The sequence below is a fragment of the Pinus tabuliformis genome, chromosome 6, assembly GCF_031772625.1.
Source record: "Pinus tabuliformis cultivar Carrire ecotype Pingquan chromosome 6, CPIR1, whole genome shotgun sequence".
In the NCBI taxonomy this organism is placed as follows: Eukaryota; Viridiplantae; Streptophyta; class Pinopsida; order Pinales; family Pinaceae; genus Pinus; species Pinus tabuliformis.
Window position 1 is genome coordinate 886,675,028 of NC_142292.1, and position 15,722 is coordinate 886,690,749.

Consider the following 15,722-nt stretch of genomic DNA (forward strand, 5'->3'; position numbering starts at 1 on the left):
CACAGATAAAGTCCTCCCTATTTCGGCAAAGTTTGAGCTGCGTTTAGTGAACACTGCTATAAAAGTTCAACATTCTATGGACTTCAAGAATTTGATGAAAATGCTTCGGCCAGGCATCTATTAGATACATCTCAGAGCCTTTCAGGCTTTTCCTCGTTGTAATCATCTTTCATGGCCCAATGGAAGATTTGAGGTTCAAATCTCATGAAGCCACTTTTCTTGATGCCTTCAGTGAAAAAACGCACTAGAGATTGAGAAAATAACCTATGGATTTCCTCCATAAAATTGAATGGACATCCCAGAGCTACTTTGCAGTATTAAATTTCGTCTGGTCTCTGCTTTTTTCGTTTTAAAGTTTAGACCGTAGCGATTTGCAATATTTTATAGTGAACAAAGGCAAAAATTTATACATAGTTAATCATTTTAAGGCATTTTGAATCTCTTTTCTAGCTTAAAGCACAAGTAGTAGAAGGACCAGAGAAGAAAGTATACATAATGGATTGACAAACCCTTCAAACTGCGCGGTTTTTCTTGTTTCTCAGATTTTAGCTATTAATTTATCCGTTGGTTGTGCATGGAGCATTGGCACCTACGAAGTGGAGTTCAAACACTGCATATGCTACCATTATGTACATGTAACACCAAGAGTATGAATTATTTGCTGCTATCAGGGTTCTGCTTAGATGCATAAACCTCAATCTCAAAGTATTTTTTAGGATTTTGTAATCACTAACAACATTAAATTTCCGCCCTTGTTTATTAAACATAAAGTACATAATGTTTGCAATGTGCATCGCAAGTATATAGGGAGTTAGTGTAACCAAATAGTATTGATCTTGGCCAGATTTAAGTTAATCTTCCCCAATTATGAATCATTAATAGAGCAGTACCAATTTGCAAAAATAACCTCCTCCTTTCTTCTTTATTTTTTCCTTTTTAAATAAGTTCTATTATATTGGATTTTGAGTTTTCAATACTTTTCTTCCTGTATCTTATTGTAGATAAGTATATTAGTTAAATATACAAATATTTTAGTAAAGGGTTTGAGATTTTTCTTCAATCTTCTTCGTGAATATCGAAGGTTTCATGATTTTTTTCATCTTCCAAAAGCATTTCAACATTAAATCTGGCCATTGAATCTAAGATCTCTTTCGCTGGTGGGTGATGCCCCTAATGAATTTAGTTGTCAATGCATTCAATAAAGATACCTTAGGTCTAGTGTTACTTTTCATCTTGGTTAAATTGTGTTGTTTGGCCTATGTTTTGTACTTTGTATCAGATACATGCAGAGAAAATCTTCAAAGATGTGTAGTCCTTGGCACTGTTAACTTTCATGTGAACAATACACCTTTTGCATAAGGAGTCTGATGTTTCAGAGAAGATATTTATTCAATACCTGTGGAGAATTCTTGCTACCTTTCTTCTTTATAAAAGCATTAATTGGGTGGGCTACCTAGTGATGTGTTCTTTATGAGACATACTTTATTGTGAGCAATTTATCAAGATGGGTAAAAGATTGCAGAAACTCGGTGAGAAGAAAGTTGGTTTCAACTTTGTAATGATGTAATTGGTCTATTGTTTCCTTATTGTAGATAGAAAATGCAGAGCTAAAGAATTAATTGAAGACGGAAGATAAATGTTCCAAGTTGCTATAGCTAAGAGATTCCACAAGGTTGATATCTTATGGATAGCCATGGAAAGTTTTTTCTAGAATCTTGCAAATGAACTTGAGAACAAGGATGACCTTGTTGATGATGTCGAGGAGAATGTTAAGGCTCTCTCTCGTTCAAAACATATTTCCTTGAAGGAGAAAATCTGCAAGCTAGAGGAGACTAATTCTCAGTTGACAAATGGGGTTGCCCACTTACAAGCCTCTATTGGTGAACTTCACGAAGGAGTTAGCCCTCTTCAAGCAAATAACAATTGATCGTCTGATGAATATCATACCTTAAAAGAATATTACAGTACCTTTTTACTACATTGCCAGGAATGAGACTATCCAAGACTTGTCAAATTGCAAAAAAAACCTTGAGTTTAAGTAAGTTAACTACAAAATGTTGAGAAAAAGACTATTTGTTGAGGGCACACCTAGTAATTATTCCACCTTTGATGATTTTGTAATTTTTTTTAATTATTTAATTTCATATCATGTATGATATTCTTCATATTAAATAATTAAAAAACCTGCAGACTTGAATTTAATATGGATTTAGAATAATTTACTTTTTAAGTAGTTGTAATGTAACTTATATTATTAATTTAGTGTGATATATTTGTAAATTTGATAAACTAATGTAAACTTAAATTTATTTTAAAGTTCACTTGCAACTTTTTCAATTTTATTAATAAAAGTTATGTGTAAATGTCACAACATCTTCTTCATATTAAAATATAGAGCACCTCACTACTTTCAATGCAATTAAAATTATATTTTAAATTATATGTGAGTTTTAATTATTATGTGGATAGGCATGTATATTTTGGAATTGGACTTCTAAAATTTTAATTTAATTATCTATAATTATTAGGTGGATGGTAGGAATGCAAACTCAATGAAATATTGTAGAATATTCTTTGGAGTATGAACAAATCAAAGATTGATATTTATTTACAAAGTAATTATGTCATTTTTTCTCTTTTAATTAAATTGGTTAATTAAAAAAATGAGTTATGAACAAGTGTCACATTACATAAGTTATGGTTTTTTTTGGTATTGTGGTATTGGTAAACCATGGTATTGTAAACAACCTATTTACAAATTAAGAATTTCCATGGTAAAGTGAGGATAAATCCCCATAAATAAGAATCAAAAGCCATGTTTTTTCATTTGTCTTTATGTTTAACTTGTACATTTATTTTTTTATAATCAATAATAATTATTATAATTTTAATAAACTAAGTTTTATGATTTTTGTAAGTTTAACAATGTCAACTACATTATGAAGGGTTGTGATGCTTATTATGGATTGACCTTTATGATATTTACTAATCCTTTAATTTATATAGCGTATTAGTTTATAATCATTTTTAAAATAAATTAATTATTAAAAAATAAATTAAATTTACACTAATTATTTATAATACTTCATATATATATATATATATATATATATATATAAATTCTAAAATTTAAACATCATCTATGACTATCAGATTTAACATTGTTAAATCCATCTTCACATCCAACTTTTTCATTAGAGAATTACAAATACACGTAAGCACATTTCAAAATAAGCATAAACTAAATGCAAAAGAAAATCATTTCCTATTCTCAAATTAATGAGAAAAGATTGGATGATCAAATAATTAAACCTAATAATATCAGTTCAACAACCTAACCTTGAACGGCCTGACCCGTTTCTTACGATTGTGATTTCGATAAATGCCTTTCCCTCTTATGTATATACATTAACTAAATGTAAGAGAAAATCGTTTTCTATTCTTTAATTTATAAAGAAAGAAAGAAAGAAAGAAATTATTTTAACGTTCACGAGGCTAAAGATAACCTATGGGACAGAATGCTTCTTCATCTACTTGATGTATTCAGCTTTTTTTCTGTGAAGCTTCAAAATAAATGCTCCCAGCTTCTCGACAAACCCCTCGCTAAATAGATTATCCCAAGAGCTAGCTGCCAGCATATCTGCATAACTTTCCTTCTTGTCTTTGAAGGCCTCACATTCTAAAATGAAATTTTTCCTGTTTCCACTTTTCCGGAAAAAAACAAAAAATGCATACTCTTTACTCCCACACTCCTTTTGGCCTTTTCCAGTGCCCTGTTTCACAACGGAGTTGATGAGAGTTAGTCCTTAACTAAGCAATAAGAATTTTGGATCTCCAGGAGATATTGGCCTCTATGTATGCTTTTGGTTGATGACTATGAGTGGGATTAAAGAGTTCAATATAGTACCTTTTCTTTCTTCCTAGCTCATTATCCCAAGTACGATTGTGGAACTTTTCCATAACAAAAGCTTTTATCTCTTCGCTATTTATGGGACACGCGTTCAAGCAAATACCCCATTTACTAAACCATTTGTTATTTTGCTGCATCTAAGTTTTTTTGCTCTTGCACAATCTATCATTAAAGACAACCTTAGGCCATCTACCCTCTTCCATTTGCTCAATTTTTTTCAAATACCTTATGGCTCGCACCATAAAAATTGCTTCAATAGGAGAAGCCCCTGTTTCACTTAACAAGATAGCATAAGGAACTGCACTTTTAATCTTGAATTTGTTTGTAATCAAACGCTTCTGAATTTTCTCAATTCGTCTCCACTGCATGTCGGATGTACTGCTAGCCCATAGTTCACAACCATAGAGAATCACCAAAATCACTAGAGGCCCAAAAAGAGTTTACGTGGTTTTCCAATCCCATAACTCTGTCTCTGTACACCTATTTTGAAAAGCATAAAATGCTTTCCAATCCCCCAAAGTCCTTTCTTTCTACAACTATTCCAGCTTAGATTTTTGTTGAAGTCAATTCCGAGGTATTTGTAATCCGCAACTTCTTCCAGAATGTTGCCTTCAAAGTAGAACTTATGCTGGTTATGTTTTATTTTCTTAGAGAAAACCACTACTTTTGTTTTGCTGATATTGACTTGCATCCTCACACTTCTACAAAAATGCTCAAGGGATAGTAAGTGCTCTTGCAAACCAAGAGCCGATTTAACAATCAAAATAAGGTCATCAGCATAAAAAAAAATCCTTATAACAAACTTGCCAAAATAGATACCATCACCCCCTTGCGAAGTTAACCACTCCTCAAGCTTATCGATATATAAACCAAAAAGGGTAGGAGATAGTGGGCAACCTAGTGAGAAAAGTTTCGATGGATTTAAGATTCGGATAATTAAACTTAATAGTTATGATTTAATAATTTAGCATTAATTAAATTTAATAACATTAATTCAACAACCTAACTTTAATCAAACTTAATAACATTAATTCAACAATGTAATTTTAATTGAACTTAATAATATTAATTGAATGAACTAATTTTAAGGTCATATAACGAAGTCACTCGTTGAATGAAGAAGGAAGTCGCTCATATAAAGCTTAATTAAATTGATGAACCAAAATCCACGAGTATTTAAACATCACTTTCTATATTCGTTTCATTTTAATCCAAGGCATTTTCATGACACCAATGGATGTTATCCACATTACTTATATTTTGTAAGACACCAGTGCTAAAGAAAACAACAATTTTTTTTTCATCCAAACGAACTTAACATATAACACCAATAGATCGCATATACACAAGGGTTTGCACCAAAGCTCTTCCTATATAAATTTCATAAATTTAACCTAAAAAAACCAACAAACTTGAATAAAGGAAACAACAACAAACGCTTCTTTAACTGGATCCCTCCCAAGTTCTTGTGTTTCCATAAATCCTTCTCAAAAGACTTGATTTCTTTCTTGTAAGAGTTGAGGGAGTCTCAGTCGACCTTCTTCGTCTTGCTCTTCTCCTGAAGAGAGGTGTCCTCTTCCAGGGGTGACATGTCTGCATCCATCTTGACAGAAGTGTCATCCTCGATGCTTAGGCAAAGCTTCATCATCCTGTGAATTCTGGCAGTGAATGTGTTTGGCTCCTGTAGGGTTGAAACCCGAGGTAAGCAGAGCAGTTTAATACAAGAGCATCATTAGATCCTTAACCAATTTGTCGTGTTTGTCAGCCTCGACTCTCTTCCTCAGCGCTTTCTCCACGTTGATTTCCATCGTGTTCTTAGTAGACATGTAGGACGACATGGAGCTATCGCGGAGGGCCTAGGCCTTCATTATTCTCTCCATGTTTGTCGTCCACCCATACTCGCCCATCACGAGACAGCACGGAGAGTCCACAATATGATCCAAGACCACTACCTTCTCCACCTTGTCGCCCAAGATGTCCTTCATCACTTTGCATAGGCTCTCAAATGCAACTTTCTTTTCTTCCTTCTTTTTCTTCTCCTCCTCTGTCTCCTCCAGCTTCAACCCTTCTTTTATAGCAGAAACAAGCTTCTTCCCGTCGTATTCCTTGAGCTTCCCTACGGCATACTCATCAATGGCATCCACCTTGAACAGGACCTCATAACCCTTCCTCTTCAGTCTCTTCAGGAAAATCTCCTTGTTGCTGTAGAAAGTGTTGATGATGAGGCTGAGCAGCTGATTAATTTCAGCCTTGAAAGCAAAGGTCTCCACCTCGCCACTCTCTACGTTGATGTCCGCCATTGGAATTGGAATCGTAATTGCAATGAAGTAGAACAAAATAGGGAACCAGATAGGTATTAAAGAACAGAGACAGAAATCCCCAATAAGATATATCAAAAACTCGACCAATGCCAAACGCTAATACACAGCTTTGCAGATCTAACGGTTGTCTGAGAGGACTTGCATGCATATTAGATTTATAAAGATGGTAGGAATCTTAGCTTTCATTCGGACCTCAGAGCATAAAGCGAGGGCCCAAATGTCTCTAGAAGCCTTGGAATATGAATTGAGAGGCAAAGATTGATCGAGGAGGGCGCTATATTTCAAAATTTTGTTGTCCTGTGCTTAATTTGAAAACATGGTGTGCTATGGTGTGGATAGCAACATCATGCATGGTAGCATATGCGTATCATCATTGTATACCATGATGAAAATGGAAAACGAACACCAAACATCTCGGTGAAATGTGGGAGATGGACATTGTCGGAGGCCTGATGGGTCCCCATATCAAGGCGGCCAAAATGTACTGGTACTTTGAGGGGCCAGAAACGGCTATTGGTATATTAAATACTCTATAACATTGGAAATATTATTTGCCTAACTAAATGGCCTAGCAACCTGTTTAATTTAGCAAGTTTAAAGATTAGATTAGATTATCTTGAAAGACCAGTTCCTTAATGAAATCAAATACTTACTTTATATAAATTATTTACCAAGTAACCAGATGAACAGTTGTTTCTATGGGATGCTTCACTATCCTAAATGGGATGCAACGCCTAAAATCTAAGTGAGATGCAGAATCTTGGTTTATTTTAAATTATTTGCCTACCTAGGTGAATCCTTCCTCTCAACTATTTTAAAGCTAGTCTCTAGAGTACGTTGTGAGAAAGAAACACAGGAGAAGATAGTTGAGGCTATATTAACAATACATTCCCTGGGGTTCTAACCACCTGATGTCTCTAGTGTTGGAGAGACTGTGGATCTAACGACTGCAAGGTCACCGTGTTAACCACTATAGAGGGTCTAGGCTTCACAAGCTAGCTAAGAAAGGTGGCCCTATCTAGCTATCAACCAAGCTTATGCTAGGAGGTAAATTAAATAGTGCAAAACTAATCCTAAAATGCAAATGCACAATGTGAATGATCTTAAGGTGAGATTGTTAAGGTTCTTAAGTACTTATTGATATCTTAATTTAGAACAATGAAATACTTAACAATAAATAATGGAAATCTTCACCACAAGAGAAAGTGCTCAAAATAAACGATAGCAAAAAATGTTGTCAAGATTATCAATAGACAATTACTCATGAAATAGACAAATCCAATGCTTCTTTCAACAATTAGCAAATCTTCAAATTATAACAATGGAGCGCCAATATACCAATTAGATACACGAGAGAGATGAACTCCTTAGGGACACAATTAGATGTTAGTTTTTGTAGCGTCAGATGGTGTTCTAGTCTTGACACTTTGTGGAGAAGGCTAAAACACAGGAGTTCTCCAAGACCCAAAAACTGTTTCTGGGAATTCCATCTAGAAGTCACTCAATTAGATTATTAACAACTTTTTAAATATCTCCTAAGTCTAAACTTAGAAAAACTGGTTAATTAATCAGGATTAATTGAGAAAGGTGAGAATTCTCTAGAACTCACATGGATCGACTAGGAAATAATCTTAACCATTGATTAAGATTTAATCTTGGTCGTTGGAGTCCCACAGTGAGATTATATGAAGAAGTCGATAGGTAGATGGAGGAACACACTTGAGATTGATTTCCTTGGGCAGTTCAATTTATCTAGAGAGCAACAGCAGTTGCTGAAAGAGTTGAAGCCAAAGAGGGGAAGCAAAGACAGAGAGGGGCACATACAGAGAGTCTGGAGGAAGTCTTCTAGACCCAGAAAATCAACAGCAGAAGGGTCGTATTTCCCAGAGAAGTTGCACAGAGACTGCGGAGATAGCTTTAGAGGGAGATCAATTTCGCTGAAGGGAAGAGAAATTCAGTTGTACTTGGTCCGAAAATTCTCCAGGAGGCCAGGCGAATTTCTTCTTGAGGTAGAGTTAGCTAGTACGTCATCTTTCCAGCAATTCCAAGGCTTAGCAAGTTAGGGTCTATGCAAACACTGCGTAGATTCTCACGCAGACGTTGTACCACTTGCTAGCTTTGCCAATTGTCAGATAGGGATCAGGCATGGTGTTGAGGTATTTGCCTCTTAGATATTTTGACCAGTTTATTTTGTTGATTGGATTGTTAGTTAGGCATTCATAGATTGTACCTCACGTAGACGTTGTACCATTGGCTAGTTTTGCCAATTGTCAGATAGGGATCAGGCGTGGTATTGAGGTATTTGCCTCTTAGATATTTTGACCAGTTTATTTTGTTGATTGGATTGTTAGTTAGGCATTCATAGATTGTACTTGGAATTTATCACTGCTGCTTAATAATAAAACCCTTAGCGGCTACACCTGTTTTCCCAAGTTGGGTTTTCCTAGGGACTTCTGTCCAAAAATAATGGTGTCATTTTTATGTGTTGTGTGTGCTAGCATTTCTCAGTTTCCAACACTTTTTTTTTCTGCATTATTTTATTTGTAAAGATTGCAGTGTGATTAATTCGTTGTTGTCGTAGCAATAAACTGTTAAATTAATTATCAGCCATAAGAATTAATTCCAATCGCTACAATAGAATTTCATTGGTGAAATTTTCACATTGGATTGCCTCAAGGTTTCTCTTATCAAAACTATGATTAGACTTGATTAGGTGCTTTAAGGGCGACTTAGATTAACAAGAATGTAAATCCACACGAGATATTTATCTCCACAATATCAATGAAGAACAATGTATCCACTTATCCAATAACCAATGATAGCAATGACAAACTAGAGTTATTCTTTTAGAAAAAATGTCACAATAATACTAGCTATCAATGAGCAAAGAGAGCACTAATCCAAGATATGTTCTTAAAGCAATTAGCCAATCTCATCAAACAATTACCAATTCAATTAGAGCACTTGTGTTTGTTAACGCAAAGCAGTGAAACGCAAGATGGGTCAGCCAAGAGACCAATGATTGCAGCAACAAGAAAGACACCCAATTCCAATAGAAAACAATTATCCAAGATGCACAAGATGCAAGGAACAAAAGCCAAGTGAAATTAGGGGATTATTAACCACTTATAACACCACTGTAACATTTATATGCAGACCTTATGCAGCATATATTAGACCTCAAAATATCATAACAACCTTCAAGAAATGATAAGTTATGCTATGGAATGCAAGCCTAACTAATTCAAGTGGTATGCTAATGAAGAAATATGCCTGCAAATTGATTATTATGCCACTGTTATGTTATTTTACCACTGATGTAGATGATTTTATGTGGTTTTTGTTGATTTGGGGTAGCATCAGATGTGCTCTAGTGACGATATTTGGTGGAGAGGTTGGGGCACATAAGATCTCCAATACCCAGAAAGGGTTTGGGCAGATTCTAAACAGATTAAAAGATATTAAAATAATTAATATTTTTAATGGAGTCCCTAAGTCTAACTTAGGGAAAATAAAATATTAATGTGTATTAATATGAATCTGTGTCAGAATGGTCCAAAAGGCATGGATCAAGCCTGATCTAATCTTAGCCGTTGATTAGGGGCTTAATCTCGGTCGTTGAGATATCAACAGGAAAAATATAGGAGGCTTGAGGGTCACTTGGAGAGCACACCAGATGATCAGTGATTCTATTCTCTAGAGCGCGGTTTGCTGAGAGAGATAGAATCAGTGATCGGGAGAGCAACTGAGGGGCATTGAGTACAGAGAAACAGAGAAGGCAAATATTGTGTTGGGAGAGTAGCGCAGCAGCCGAGAAGAGTGATGCAGAGCCAGCAAGGGCTCACACAGGGCCACACAGAGGCAACCAAGTGCTGCGCAGAGCACCAAAGAAGCCAGTGTGTCTGACGCAGAGGCCCAGAAAGCTGACGTAGGGCCTCCTGGGGCTGACGCAATCCAAATTGGGCAGACCCTGGGGTTGCAAAGCAGTTTTTTGTTGAAGAGTTGCCGTAAGGATTTTCTGGGGTTTCAACCAGGAGATTTCTCTCAAACTATGGGGTATAGCTGCTAAGGAAATTCTCTATTGGATAGGCCAGTTTTGGCACCCAGATTGTACTATGATATTGCTTAATAAGAAAACCCTCAGATAGTTGCACCGGTTTTCCCGCATTGGGTTTTTCCGAGGACATTGGTCCAAAAATAATGGTGTCATGTGGTGTGTTTGTTCTTGTTTCTTTTAGTTGTTGATCTGTAATATGTTGAGCATGCACTAGTGTTTATTTTCAGTGTTTACTTTGTAAATAACTTGTTAAAGGAAAATAACAAGTGGGTAGGAATAAATAAAAAAAGTGCATGAAGGGTTTCTAAACTAAGTAAACTTAGAAACTTCAACATGGTATCAGAGCGTGATTGTAGATCACAGGAGGACCAAAAGACATCAGTCGAGCGGAGCAATAGCAGCAGAAAAAAATTGTCCCAAGGTGACAAAAGTTGTTTCTAGTAGCGCAGAAGCCAAGAAGTGTGACGCAGAGCCAGCCAGAACCACGTAAAAGAAGTCGGGAGCTGTGCAAAGCCTCAAAGATGCCAATGTTGCTAACGCAGAGGGCTAGAGGGTTGATGCACGACATCCCAAGGCTAACACAGACCCATCTAGGGTGACGCAGAGCCAGCATGAGGCAGAGAGGGGTTGACACAGTTCACAAAGAGGCAGTTGCTGGAGTCTGGAAGGCTGCTGAAATATTACAGAGTAGAGCTGGTGAGGTACTGTAGTCAGAACAGTACCTGTCAGAGCAGGGCCGGAGGAGTTGTTACCGAGGGTTTCTAGCTGAGCAACCCAGATCAGTAGTGCAGTTCACAAGATGATCAGAGTAGGGGGCATCTCGACAAGCGACAGAAGGATTTCCAGGAGGGAAATCAAGACTCAGGTGGAGTCTAGAAGAGAACTTCTAGACGGGAAGTAGACTCAGAGGAGTCGAACAAAGAACTTCCAGGAGGGAAGTACAGGAGCGTCGTGGCACCACACAGGGTAAGAGACCAGGATAGACTGGATGGAGCATCGCACTTCGCAATCTAGAAGGCCAGAATCTTATCAGTGCTTGACAAGAATTGTGTCAAGAACTTCGCCTTGAAGGTTATAGCTATCCCAGTCGACCCCAATGATAACGACAAGTACAAGGAGGCAATGGCGAGGGCCAAGTGCATCATCCTTAATGGGGTCAAGGACCATGTATTTCCACACATTGCCGAGAAGGAAACAGCATATGAGATGTGGGAGGCCCTCAAGAAATTGTACCAGCATACTTTGTGCAAAGAAGAATGCTACTTGAGAATTAGTTGAGGTCGTATCAAATGAAGAAGAGAGAACCGAGTGACACCGTCCTCAGAGGACTGAATGAGATCCGAGACCAATTGACTACTATAGAGGCGACACCGGATCAGGAGCTAATGGTGAGGACAACCCTGAATGATGTCTTAGAAGAATGGGAAGTATTTCTCTAGAGTATACTGGGCATAGGGACACTTCCACCTTGGGACGAGATATGGGCATCTCTTCGCCAGGAAGAGATCAGACGACAGTCAAAGACGGGTAGCAGCAACAACGGGATCAATGTCAAGCAAGAGGAGGAAGATGTGGCCCTAGCATCTGAGGAAAAGCAGGAGAAGCGGAAGAAGAAAGATCTCTCCAAGATCAAGTGCTTCCACTGTGGGGAGATGGGTCATTATGCGACCCAGTGTCCAAGGAAGAAGAGTAAGGAAGAGTCTTCCAAGACTAAGGCAGCACCAGCAGGGCAGAGAAGGAAGTTTTGACAGACGATGATTGTGCCATGAGTGCACACGCACCACTTGAGCGGAAGTGGGGAGACATCGAGCTGTAGTCAGGTGGACTACAAGCGATGAGGGGTAGGATCCTTGAGGTACTCAGCCTCTTGGATTAGACCTTGCTACGGGATCCTCGCCGAGGAGTAGCAGGACTGGCTGGGTGGGTAGAGACAGATGCGGACGGAGCAGCAGAGAGAGCTACAGTGTATGAGTCCCAAGACAATGCAGAGCTAGCAGGCTGCAACAGTGTGAGAGACATAGGAGTGTTCCACCAGTGCAGAATGGCACAGAGAGGTGTGCAAGGTGCGAGATGCAGGGAGTTGTTACAGCAGTGCAGAGGTCAGAGAGGGAGCACTTGTTAGCGGCAGAGGGAGCTTCAGCATCAGTGGGTGTTTCTAGCCCAACAGGGAGGTTAGTTGGGAGATCAATTACTTACTTCTCAGTAATTAAGTTGCAATGTAGCAGTGGGCGGCACGATGCAACATGATGAGAGGAGGTGCAGTGCGGATGCAGTGCTGGGAGAAAGGACCGGCAACAACACGGATGCAGAGGGAGTTGTCGTACAAATGCAACAGTGGTAGTGGCAGTGGCAGAACCATGGGCAGCAGTACAGGATGCAGCAGTGCAGAGGATGTTGGGTAGGGAGTCTTAGCATCTGCACAGGTACCGATGTCGAATGATCAGAGTAGTACTCAATGAAGAGTATTGCTAGAGCACAATCCTCGCTAAGAGGGAGTGTTGATTTGGGGTAGCATCGGATGTGCTTTAGCCATGAAATTTGGTGGAGAGGTTGGGGCACATAAGATCTCCAATACCCAGAAAGGGTTTGGGCAGATTCTAAAAAGATCAGGAGATATTAAAATAATTAATATTTTTAATGGAGTCCCTATGTGTAAACTTAGGGAAAATAAAATATTAATGTATATTAATATGAATTTGTGTTAGAATGGTCCAAAAGACATGGATCAAGCCAGATCTAATCTTAGCCATTGACCAGGGACTTAATCTCAACCATTGAGATGTCAACAAGAAAAGTATAAGAGGAGGCTTGAAGTTCACTTGGAGAGCACACCAAATGATTAGTCATTCTATTCTCTAGAGCGGGGTTTGCTAAGAGAGATAGAATCAGTGATCGGGAGAGTAGTTGAGGGGCATGGAGTACAGAGAAACAGAGAAGGCAAAGACTGTGACGGGAGAGCAGCATAGCAACCAAGAATAGTGATGCAGAGCTAGCAAGGGCTCACGCAGGGCCACACAGAGGCAGCCAAGTGTTGCGCGGAGCACCAGAGAGGCCAACGTGTATGACGCAGAGGCCCAGAAAGCTGACACAGGGCCTCCTGGGGCTGACCAGGCCAAGAAAGGCTGACGTAGGGCTAGCGTGAGACAGAGAGGGGCTGACGCAGTGCAGATTGGGTAGACCCTGGGGTTGCAGAGCAGTTTTGTGCTAAAGAGTTGCCGAAAAGATTTTCCAAGGTTTCAGCCAGGAGATTTCTCTCAAATTGTGGTGTATCGCTGCTAAGGAAATTCTCTGTTGGGTAGGCCAGTTTCGGCACCCAGATTGTACTATGATATTGCTTAATAAGAAAACCCTAAGATATTTGCACCGGTTTTCCCGCATTGGCCTTTTCCGGGGTCATTGGTCCAAAAATAATGGTGTCATGTGGTGTGTTTGTTCTTGTTTCTTTTAGTTGCTGATTTGTAATATGTTGACCATGCACTGGTGTTTATTTTCAGTATTTACTTTGTAAATAACTTGTTAAAGAAAAATAACAAGTGGGTAGGAATAAATCAGAAAAAGTGCATGAATGGTTTCTAAACTAAGTAAACTTAGAAACTTCAACAGTTGTAGCGAGCATATTAGATCTGGGAATTAGCCCACAGTTTAAAAATATTCACTTGTATGCATCCAATTTGACTTCAAAATTAATTCTAAAAGTCTTAGGTGATTTATTAATGAATTTTAGGCTTATGTTAGATGTGTTTAGGCCCTGAATACACTGTTGTCATAAAATACTTCAGAATTTACGATGAGAACACTGATGAAATAAAGGATTAGGAAGCAAACCAAGAGGCCTAATGGCCTTGTAGGTGCCTAGAGCTTCTTCTAATGCACTTGAGCACGTGCAACCACAATGTTAGCTCTAAGATCGTTGCAAAACAAATTTTTAGAGACGAAACACTAATGCAAACTCAATCAATGATTGAAGAATGACCAAATGAGGGCTAGAGGAAAGAGGCTAGGGCTAGGAGAAAGCAGAGGATAGGGGCTAAGAGGCCAAGGAAGGGATGAATGAGGGGAAGGAAGACTTTCGAAGGCTATGGCCAAGGGAAATAATCCCACAAGGGCTAACGTCAAGCAATAAAGGGATGACACAAGGCAAGGGAAGCCCCTAAAAGGGTCACAACACAAGAAAAAAGACCTTTAGAGCCTGCGACAAGAGTTAAGAGGGGGGTCGAGGGCCTAAAAAGGCCTCTAAGGATCACGGCTAGGGAAGAAAGACAGACAACTAGACCTACAAGGCCTAATAAAAATTGAAACCCCTGCAATGGCACAAAAATGCCAATGATCACTTAAAAATGTTGGAGGGCTTCCCTTCTTCAATCAGATGTTGAGTCGTTGGAGGCTAGATCTTACCCTCAAGGGCCTAGATCAACCTTCCTTGCTTGGATGAGTAGCTCAGGAAGAATTATTGCTTCAAACCCTTGAGGTATCACCTGCAAAAATGAATAAAATAATTCCAAACCCTAGATATATATACAAAATTATAAAACCGCAAATAGCCAAGTGTTGCATAATAACAAGGGTTAGAGAAATAATTAACAGATATTTACAATATTTACAAGCTCTCATTAGTGAATTAGTGCTTTTTAGCCCAAGATCAAATGGTAATTTAAAAAAATATTTTCTTAAATAAATGACAATGGATGAATAATTTCAAAAAATAGATCGGCCAAAACCCTTTTGCAAATTAATTACCACAACGAAATCTTAGAGCCCAAACAAAGTCGGCTCTTCCCCACACTCTGTCAACTTGAAGACCAAGGGTTAGAGTACTTGTAAATCTCTATAATTTTCTCAAGATAAAATTGTTAGATCATATGGTGAATTCGATCACCTAAGATAACTTGTACCAATAGAATGTTCTTATCACCGACCAATGAAATAACAATTTATAAAAAAATTATTGAGCACAATATAGGATCACACATAGCTAACCCATACCACAGATCAACAGAAGAAGAACACCATGAAGTAAACCGCAAAGTCTTTCTATTATGATAAAAAATGTTCCCAGCATAGCAGCGACTCAATACCAGCGTTACAAAACTTTTATCATCCAAAGATCATCATATATCTTGAAAATAGAAACTCTTCCCTCGGCAACCCTGCATAAGCCTATCCAGATATTTATTCAAAAATAAGAAATGAACACTTAAATCAAAATTACCTTTGTGATGGTCTTTCATCATGACATCTTCTAGTTTGCATCAGCATCCTGCATATGCATTGACACATCTCCAAAAGATATATACTGTCAAGGGTCTCTTTCTTTTTCAGACTTCATCAGAGTCTTCATATCTTTCATGGAGATATCCTAGTCAAATCTTCTAGTCCTTGGATGTTGACTGCCTTATCCATGGTCGCATATTCTACAATCTCATCCTTCCTTTCT

General features: G+C 38.2%; 1 protein-coding gene and 1 pseudogene across 4 annotated transcripts in view; both read right to left on the reverse strand.

Annotated features, from left to right (window-relative positions):
* Window positions 1–15,722, reverse strand: part of LOC149261751 (vacuolar protein sorting-associated protein, putative (DUF1162)) — a 528,477-nt gene that overhangs the window by 202,140 nt on the left and 310,615 nt on the right. The gene's annotated exons all lie outside the window — the stretch shown is intronic.
* Window positions 5,439–6,210, reverse strand: LOC149261752 (heat shock protein 90-1 pseudogene; annotated as a pseudogene).